Source organism: Urocitellus parryii, chromosome 7 (assembly GCF_045843805.1).
Source record: "Urocitellus parryii isolate mUroPar1 chromosome 7, mUroPar1.hap1, whole genome shotgun sequence".
NCBI lineage: Eukaryota > Metazoa > Chordata > Mammalia > Rodentia > Sciuridae > Urocitellus > Urocitellus parryii.
Window position 1 is genome coordinate 100,024,376 of NC_135537.1, and position 10,059 is coordinate 100,034,434.

General features: G+C 48.8%; 1 pseudogene; it reads left to right on the top strand.

Moving 5' to 3' along the window:
* The first annotated feature begins 311 nt into the window (after positions 1-311).
* LOC144256074 (calsyntenin-1-like) lies at positions 312-5,378 on the top strand (annotated as a pseudogene).
* The last annotated feature ends 4,681 nt before the right edge of the window (positions 5,379-10,059 follow it).

Sequence of the window (10,059 nt, forward strand, 5' to 3'; positions counted from 1 at the left end):
GAGAAAGAATGTATCTATAGGCCTGAAAAAGAAAAACAACAATAGATTTCTATTTCTTTCTTCTTTGGATTTCTGACTAATATGGTGATGCTTCTTGCCTTGGTTTTTTGCGCAGGATTATTTGGCTATTCTGGGTCTCTCATTCTTCCAAATGAATTCATGTACTGATTGGGGTTTCATGGAAAGTACACTGAATCTGTATATGGATTTTAGAAGTGTGGCCATATGACATATTAACTCTGCCTACCCAAACTAGGCTCTGCAAAGATGCCTCTGGCTAAGGGGCTCAGCGATGCGGGGGAGGGGGTGTCATGGCATCCACAGACCTCCAGGTGGCACTCTGCTCACCATCACACCCCTCCTCCCAGGGAGGTTCAGGCAGCCCCTGTGCACCACCCCACGCTGGCCGAGAACGTGTCTCCTGGTGCCGCAGCCTCACGTGGGGAATGTATTGCATCAGTGGTGGCGACCTTAGATGCCTGCTCCATCTAGGAGAGAACTCGCTGTGTAACTGCAGGGTGTCAGCACAGGTGGATACCAGGATCCGGGAGAAGGACAGTGGCGCCTCTGAGGAGTTAGGGCCTGGATGAGAGTCAACCAAGAAGGGCCTTCCTATCAGGTACTGCGCTGGCCATGGGCCCAAGGATGGCAGGCCGGACGTGGCACCGGCGAGTGTCCAGGGAGGCGTAGTTGCCACAGCACAAAAGGGGCTTCAGGGCACTGGGAGCCTTCCTGGCCCTTGTTCCTCAACTCCCAATGGAGGGAAGGGAAGGCCCTGGGCTGCTGCTGGTTGGAGCCTGCGAGGCCCACCTGGCTTTCCCTTGTTCCTCCTGCAGGCGGAGCTGCAGGCTGAGGCTCCTTGCTGGGAAGTGGCACCCTTCATGCTTGGTAGCAGGAGTCAGGGCACTCAGGCTGGGCCGGTGGGAAGGGCCCTGAGCTGAGAGGGAGGCCCCTCCTCAGCCTTCTTTGGAAGTCCTGAGGCAGACTCTGGGGCAGATCTCCAGCTCCTCCTGAAGGCTGGCAGTGGCTCCTGAGGGAATGTCTACAGGTGAGGTTTTCGGCCCAGTATGGGCTGGGGAGTCCACGGATGTGAGGAATTCACTCTGCTGGACGGACACAGGTTCCAGAGGGCTGGAAACTTGTCTTCCTTCTGTATTTTCTAAAGATGTGTTTGTTGAAATATCATTGACCTATAATAGACTTCACATATTTAGGAGTGTGCAGTTTGGTAAATTTGATATATGTATATACCCATGATTTGTTTTGCCACAATCATAGTGAACCCCCCTCTCTTATTATCCCAAACATTTCTCTAGCCCTTTCCTAATGCCTTGCTAACCCTTGACTCCTCAGTCACCCACCCCAAAGCAACAACTTGTCTCTTCTTCTCAGTTGCCATACATTATTTTGTATTTTCTAGTGCTTTACCTAAATGAAGGCCTACAGCATGCAGACATTGTGTGTAACTTATGTAACTTGGCATGATTATTATGATATTCTTCCAAGTTGGCCAACACCACACTCCACATGGTGAGGGTGGGAGCTGTGCTGATGGCTGGGGTTCCTGGAGGGGCCACAATCTTCTTGCCCAAGGTAGTGAGAACCTGTGTGGTTCCCCTTTACCATCATTTGCACCTGTGGGTTCCCAGGTGTTTTTCAGAGCCCTGACAGCCTCATTCTTGGTGGCAGGTGTTTTAATAAGGTGCCCTGCATTGCAGTCCCCCCAGTGGAAAGCTACGTCATGGTTTTGCAGCTGGAAGAGCCCAGGACCAACCTGAGTGGAGTCCACTGCTTTGCCTGAACTGCTTCTAAATTTCAGAGCTCTTAGGGGTTTTCCTGTTCCCTGAGCTTGTAATCATCAGCACAATCACATGAGAAGTGTAGCTCCTGGGGGATGAATCTGAAGACCCCAAGGTAACAGCCCCTCTGCATGGGGAGGCCTACTTACCTTCCCAGACACTCCTTTTTTTTTTGCCGCTGATGTACCCACCTTCTTTCCCTCTGAGGTTTTGGGAGATCCTGTTCCTGAGAGGGCTTCTTACTTGCCTGGTGTCATCATGCTCTTTGGAAACCAATTCAGGGTCTTTCCACCTTTCCCTGACTGATCTGTGGCTCTGAGATATGTCTTTCCACTCATTCCATAGAAGGACAGAGTTCCTGCTGTTGTTGCCCAGGATTTGTGCAGTGCTCTCATTTCTTTGTTTGCTTTGTTTATTTCACAGTGGGATCAAACCCAGGGCATTGTGTGTGCTAAGGACATGCTCTACCACTGAGCCACACCCTCAGCAGCCCCCAATTCTTGAATTTGACTCTCCCTTAACTCTCTTGCTTTCCTAAAAAGGGGTTTGTGAGCTTGATCCTGAGTTGGGTGTCCATTAGGTATGTCCAGCTTTGGTGGGCCCCACAGGCTCAGTGACATCTGGTTGGGCCATTTCTGCAGTTCAAGAGTCCCTGCTATCTGAGGCAGTTGCATATGGAAGAGAGAGAGAAACCAAACCCAGAGCAGGAGAGCCTGGAGGTGGACACAGCCCACCTGCAGCAGAAGGGCATTGAAGTGAACCCCTCTGACCTGGGCATGGTTTTCACAGGTGAGAGGCCAGAGCCAGCTGGAGGCCACGTGGCTCCCAACATCTGCAAACTTGTGAAGAGACAGCATTGTTGCACAGTGTCCCCCTTCTGAACAAGATGAGGACATGTGGCACTAACTTACAAAGGACTAGCATATGCCCCTACAGCGCCAAGCATGCTGTTTGTTTCCCCAATTGGAAAACCACATGCATTTGTCCTGCTGGCTCTGCAACCAAGGTGCCTACCTTTAGACACTAGGGCCCTGGCTCTGGCCCCACCTAGCTTCCTAACTTGAGCCACCTGGTACTCTTCTTAACTCTGCAAGTGTGGCAGCATGGCCAGCTACCAAAAGGTTTTGTAACTCCTGTGCTACTGGACCTGGCATACCTGGTAGTTCCTTGACCAACTGGTAGTTCAACTGACCAACTGGTAGTTCATTCTCATCTGCTCTGAGCTAAATGGCTGCTACCTCAGCAATGGACTTAAGGAGGAGGTATGTATAAGGCTCCTACCCAGAAGAGCCAGTTGTGGTGGTGACAGAGGGCCCTGTCTCTTGGCCCTGATGTTTGTAGACACACTTTAGCACACTCATCATGGCAAATGAGGCTTACCCCAGGAGTGGTGGCCTTCTTCAGCCTCGATTGCTGTGGTTAGACCTGTGCAGTCTGTACTGACAGGTTGGGCTGCTGCTCCATTCCACCATCTGCTGCATTCTGAGTGAGAGCCTGAGGAACCCTGGAGGGAGGTGATAGAGAGCAAGTGTCAGGGAATACCACAGGAAGGGACAAGGTTGTTGCTGAAGTTTTCACACATGAGACACAAGGACGCTCCTCTATAAAGAACAGGAGCTGGTTAACTAAAGGATCCTTGTAGTGGTGTCAGGTCACTGGCTCTGTTGGCAGTGAAGTAGGGTCCTTGGACTGATTCAGGGACCCACCACACACAGGGTTAACACTGCCCTAGCTGGCAGTGGTCACTGTCATACCACAGCAGGGAGAGCAGTACCCTGCTCTGAATCCTTCATCAGCATCTTCTGTGGCTTTCTCACTGCTCAAGGGCTCTGTGGTCTGGGGAATTGGATCCAGGGTTGTTATTAGCAACTGACCATCTTTACCATGAAAGAAAATAAAAGATTTTGAATTGTGTCATCTTTCCAGTTTCTAGGTTTTGGGGTAAGGCAGGAGAAATGTCTAAACCATCCACTTCCCAAGTGACTAGGACCTGAAGTTGCTTTGCCACTCTGCTCTCATGGATGGATTATTTGATAAAGTTAACTATAAAGGAATTATAGTTAGAAAAGTGCTATTTCTTGGACATGGAACAACATCAAATTTACAGGTTTCTAAGTGCTTACAAGTGTTTTCTTTGTTTTGTTTTGTTTTTGTTTGTTTGTTTTTTTCTGGTCACTGACACATGCACCATTTTCTTACAGCAGGGCCCAGGGGCTACTAAGACTAGCATTGTTCACAGCTGCTGCTGCTGCCCATTACTCCTCTTGGAAACAGTCAGGATGTTCATCCCTTGTGATCCTTTCTTCCTGTCCACTGCAAGTGAACATGATCCATTCTTCCAATCCTATGGAACATGCCATACACATGGCTGCCCAACCACAGTTTGTTCACCCAAAGCAATGCTTTTTTGTTTACCTCTCAGGCCCAACCTGATCAGTCATCAATCATTTACAGGAAGAACGTGGGAGGCACCTAGGTGCAAACACTAAGCATCACACAGAGCTTAGGCAGATGTCCCTGTCCCACCTGGCTGGGAGCATGGCAGCACCGTTCCCACTCCCCATCACACATGAGGAAATGATTCCCTGCCCATGGCCACAATGACCCAGCAAGTTTGAGACCATGCAAAGCTGTTTCTAGTGCTTTCTAGACTCTGAGGGTCAGGTGGAGTGTGCCAACCTAGGATAGCCAATGACAGGTGGGAAGCCTCAATCTGGGTGACCTCTCTGCAGCCCTGTTTGTCCTCTTTTCTCCCTTGACAGTCATCTGGAATCCTGCCACCATGGTGATTGTTGTTTGAATTTACTTCCTGGTGTTCATGATCATCCTGGGGGTGTTTCAGAAATGGGATGCACATCAGTGAACCTTGTGGGACCAGAACACAGGGAAGGAGAATGAGGTGGATGGTAGTGACTCTGCCTTGACCATCACCATGAACTCCAAAAGTAAGTAGGAGCAGACAGGGCCCCAGGCTACAGAGCACTGTAGGCCAGGCACCTCCATGTCCATGTGCCTCCACCTTATAACCACACAACTCGGGAGCTAGGATCCTCAAATCTGGGAGGATAATCTGAGGCTCAGTAAAGCCTTACTGAAGTTCATACAACCTAGTAAGTGTAAGTGCAGAGATGAGCTGGCTTCAGGCTGGTGCTCCTCCCACTCTATGCAGAGAAAGTGCTCTAAGGAGGGAACTGAGCATCCCCATCCAGGAGCTCTCTGCATGCCTGGACTCCATGGAGAGGCCACTTCCAGCGAGGCCTAGGCCCCTGTCCCTGGAGAGTCTCCCTCACTGGGGGACATCTCCCTTCTGCTGCTGCTCCTGGAAGGTGGACACTCGGTGACTTGGCCATGAGCTGTACTTGCACCTTCCTCTTTTTGCAGACCTACCAGGACTAGCACAGTGGTAAGGAGGAGGAGGAGGAAGAGGAAGAGCAGTGTGAGGCTGGAGAGGAGGAGGAGGAAGACATAACTATCAACCAGTGGGAGAGCTTTGAGGAGAAGAAGAGTGGCCCTGGGGACAGCCACAACTTCAACCAGCATCAGCCGCTGAAGTGGGAAAGCTCCACACTCAGCTACTGAGTGCAACCTGGACTCTTGCATCCCCACCTCAAAATATCTTCTACCCAACTCCCAACCAGTGGATCCTCCATGTACAAAATCTCTTCAGCCAGCAGGTCTGAAAACCCCCAATGCTGATTATCCTTCCATTCCCAGTGTGTGGGACTGTAGGCTCCCACCATCTGCCCACACCTGCTGGATCTCTTTTTCCCAAAAGCCAGAAGCTGACTCTACCTCCCTGCCATGTCCTGCCAGCTCAGGGGCTGCAGCACTCCAGGCTTCTGCCATCCAGTGAGTTGCCCACCTCTTGCACCTCCAGAAAAGTTGCAGTGACTAGACTAGCTGACAAAGAGTAAAAATTGGTAATTATTTTTTTTCTTTTTCTTTTTGAAGGTCTTTATTTTTTTCCAAACTAGTGCTTTTACAAGTGGTAGAATGGGGTTAATATGTAGATGATCAACTGACTTTTTAATGCTTTGTAAATACATTGTAATTCTCTGTGTCCTTTGTGCTAGTGTACTCAGGACTAGGATACAAAGTGCAGTGACCCTGCTTCTGTTCCCTCTCCCTCACCACACAGACCCTCTTTGGCCTTTCACCCTGAACAGGAGGATCTCTGCCAAGCTCATTTTTATACTATACATATGGGAGGCAGGCTCCTCTGCAGCTGTCTAGGTTCAGTAAATAGAGTGGTATTAATTTCTTACCTGAAGGTGAAAGAGGTGAGGGCATCCTCTACCTGAGAGTCACTTTAGCAGTGAAGAGTAAGCATCCCTGTGTCTAGAGGGTACCCTGGCTTCTTTGGGAGCTTTCCAGGACTTGGTCAATTGAAAAAACACAGGGTGGGCCACACAGGTGGCAGAAGGTGATCTGGGGATTGAGGTGTCCTAAGTGGACAGGAGGCCAAGTAGCTGCTAGTTGGGGAGCCTGGGAACAAGGCTTCCCCAAGAGGAGGTCAGTCTTTGCTGGGCAAGATCCACCAGCTGGAAGACCTGGAATGCCCATCCTAAGACAAGAGCAAGGTACAACATCAAGGTGCCCAACTCACAGTGCTTGGACACAGTGCAGCACCCCTCCTCTGCATGAGGATGCATTTGCATTTATGGTGTTTTGTTCTTTTTGTTATTTTTTACTTGTAGATGGAAAAATACCTTTATTTTTAATTTATTTTTATGTGGTGCTGAAGATTAAAACCAGTGCCGCCTCACATGTGCGAGGCAAGCACTCTACTACTGAGCTTACAACCCCAGCCCTGGCTGTTTGGTTCTTTAATATATATATGACAGTGGAATATATTACAATTCTTATTACACAAATAGAACACAATTTTTCATATCTCTTGTTGTATACAGAGTATATTTACACCAATTTGTGTCTTTGTACATCTACTTTGGATAATAAAGTCCATCACATTCCCCCATCATCTTTAAACATTTCCTGTCTGTCTAAATAACTAGTGTAAACAAAGGGCAATTGTGTTGTTCTTTCCCATGAGGTGCAGTTCAGGTGTGAGGCCCCATCTAGGACAACCCAGGGTAGCTGTCCTCAGAACAGGTTTGCCAGCCTGTGGCAGCTCAGAGGTGGCCACTATTGCCAGTTGTCTTTGGTCAGGTTGTGTGCCAGCCAGTTCACTTTTGTCTTCCAGCTCTCCCTCAGGGCTTCATTGAACTTCATCCGAAAGTGCTTCAGCTCCTCCTCCTCTTCAGCCCCTCCTCCTCCGTCTCCCCCAGCATCAGAGTGTCCTGGGACAGAATCATCACAACTGCATCAACATTCAGGGGTCATGACCCTGCTGCATCTGCAATCTCTTCTGCCTTCCTGTACTCCTGCCCCCTCGGGTTGTTGAAATTCCTTCCTAAATGAACTGCAAGAGGATGGTCAGGTGGCCTCACCTTATCTGAGAGAAGGGAAGGAGAAGCTTTAGGGAATACACCCCCTCCAACTCTGCCTCTTGCCAACTGAAAAGACAGGAATGAAAAGTGTCTTGCAAACCTACAAGGGACTTTATCTCAGCATGAAAGACACTGAGGACATATGGGATGACCAAACAAGATCACAGTTCACCCGCAACTGGGTGGGACTAGGCCCAGGGAGTGCACCACTCTGGCCACTTCTCATCATACTGCAATGCTAGGCCTAGGACGGCATGAGGGCCCCCATCTGTCAGGTGAATCTCCTAGGTCTCTGAGCTGTTCAGACAAGATGCACCCTGACCAGGATGAGCTCTGCCAAGCTCAATTTTTACACTACACATAGGGAAGGCAGGCTCCTCCACAGCTGTAGACGTTCAGGCAGGCCTTGGGGAATATGTGGTGGACCCTGGCCTCCAGTCTGGTGTGGCCCTCTGCTGGCATACCTTCAAATACTGGATGTCTTTGGAGGAGCTGAGCTCAGGCAGGCCTGCTGCCCGCATCAGAGCAAAGAGATGAAGGAAGAGGAGCCCATGGTGCCACAGAATGCTGTAGGCCTGTTCACAGTAGCCTGGAAACCTGCAGAGGAGGAGGACATAGATAAAGCCCTGGGTCCTCCCATCCACCCCCAGCCCCAAACCAGCAGGGTTTCTGCATCCAGCCAGCACCTGCCCATGAGTGTCTGCCCCTGGTCGGGTTATGTGTGTGCCCAGATCATCTAACAAATGCCCCTGCCTGGGTCTGCCTCCTACATCTCCCATGGACCTCCTGTTTGCACTGCCAAACAGGGTACTCTAGGGTTGGGGTGTACCTGCAGAGAAGGCAGCACCCCCAGGATGGAGGTAGGAGTTCGACTGGGGGCTATGTCCCCATGATCCACAGGGGTTTCATCTTGGATTCCATGAAGGTTAACCTTTCCACACTGGAGGCAGAGGGCAGTGTTGGCCATGGTGGTTGGGGCCTTAGGGTGGGGGAGGGGGCTTAGGGCCTGGCTCCATGTGGGGGTAGGCCTGGGGCTCACCAGACTTCTGTGAGCATCCTGCTGGGGTCCAATGGGGACTGCAAATGTGAAAAGAACTCTAGGTAGGTAGGGAGGCCACTCTAACCTGGGTGTCCTCAGGAGCTCCCGAGCACACCCAGGGAAGAGGGGCACTCCTCCCCCAGAGTGCCCCTCTAACCTGAGTGTCTCCCCAGCGCACCCAGTGCAGAGGGGCACTCCATCCTATTTTGAATGATATTTTCTGAGCAGCTTATTTTTTAATGGAAGATTGTATTGACTTCTAGAACCAAATTTTGTGATAGCAATGTCAACAAAGAGCAGTGTTTTCTGTAAGAAACTTCTCATAGCTTGAGAAGTTGGAGACACAGCTTCTTTTGCCAGAGGTGGAGGTGATGAAGAACATTCCCAACTCTGGCTAACTCTTAGCACAATTAACTCTTAGCACTAGTACAGGAGAGAGGGAATGTTCCAAAGGTCCAAAAAAGTTAGGCATTGGCTTCAAAAAAAGGGGCAATAAAACTGATTTTCTCACTGAATCCCACAACAAACAAACAAAAACAAACAAACAAAGCCTTCACTACAGTGCCCCACATACCGTGTTGTGCATGACCAGTGTTTGTGTGCACACATGACTACAGAAACATGAGCATCTGTGAAGTTGTGAAGCCTCTGTAAATGTGGACATGATGCCCAATCCCAGCAAACTTCTTCAAAGGACAAGAATGTTTTCACTGTAACCTTTTTCTGTTGAAAAGTAATCTTGATGCCAAAATACCATCCCAGCTACACAATGTTTTTGAATTTTGTTTTAATCAGTTTATTTCCTGCTGTGACAAAAAGGACTCAAATAGAACAATTGTAGGGGAGAAAAAGATTATTAGAGGGCTAATGGTTTTAGATGCCTCAGTCCATAGAAGGCCAGCTCCATTCCTTGGGGCTCCAGGTGAGGCAGAACATCATTGCAGAGTAGTGTGGGGGGAGGGGACCCGCTCACATGATGATCAGGAAACATAGTGAGAGGTCTCCATTCACCAGATATAAATAAATACTCCAATACATGCCCCTAATGCCCACATCCTCCAACCACAACTTACCATTTCAGGTAACATTTTATTAATCCATATTAGGGGATAAACTCACTAATTGGGTTAGGACTCTCAATCCACTCTGTTCTCCCCTGAACCTTTTTTCATTATCTCACACTTGAGCTTTTGTAGGATGTCTCACATCCAAACCATTACAAATTCTGTCAGTGCCCATGATAATGCCCTTTTCAATCACCCTTTCATTAAAGTCCAGTCCAGAGTGGTGCTGCCTGCACTGGTGAAGTGTCTCTCATCTGTGTGTGTCTGAGCAGCTCTTCAGTTTTTCTTGTCTTCCATGATGCAGACTTCTTTAAGACACAGGCCACTCATTTAGCACATGGTCTCTCAATATGGGACTTTGGGACATTTTTAAATCATTATTTATTTCAGGCTGTATAACAGTTAATTTGAATTGTCAAATTGATTTGATTAAGAGATGCCAAATATTTAGAGGCTTCTGGGTGTGTCAGTGAGGATGTGTCTAGAAATGATTGGCATGTGTTCCTAAACTTGGGCATTACTATCCAATAGGATGGAGGCTTAGATGGAATAAAAATTGGAATAATAAAAAAGCAGCAGGTGCAGATGCAAGATTCAATTATTCTTGAATGTGTTCTTGATTGCTGCTGCAATCACTTGAGTATATCAGTATATCTTCACTCTTCCAAAGCAGACTCTGCCAAGGGCAAACACAGGTTGAACTGGTT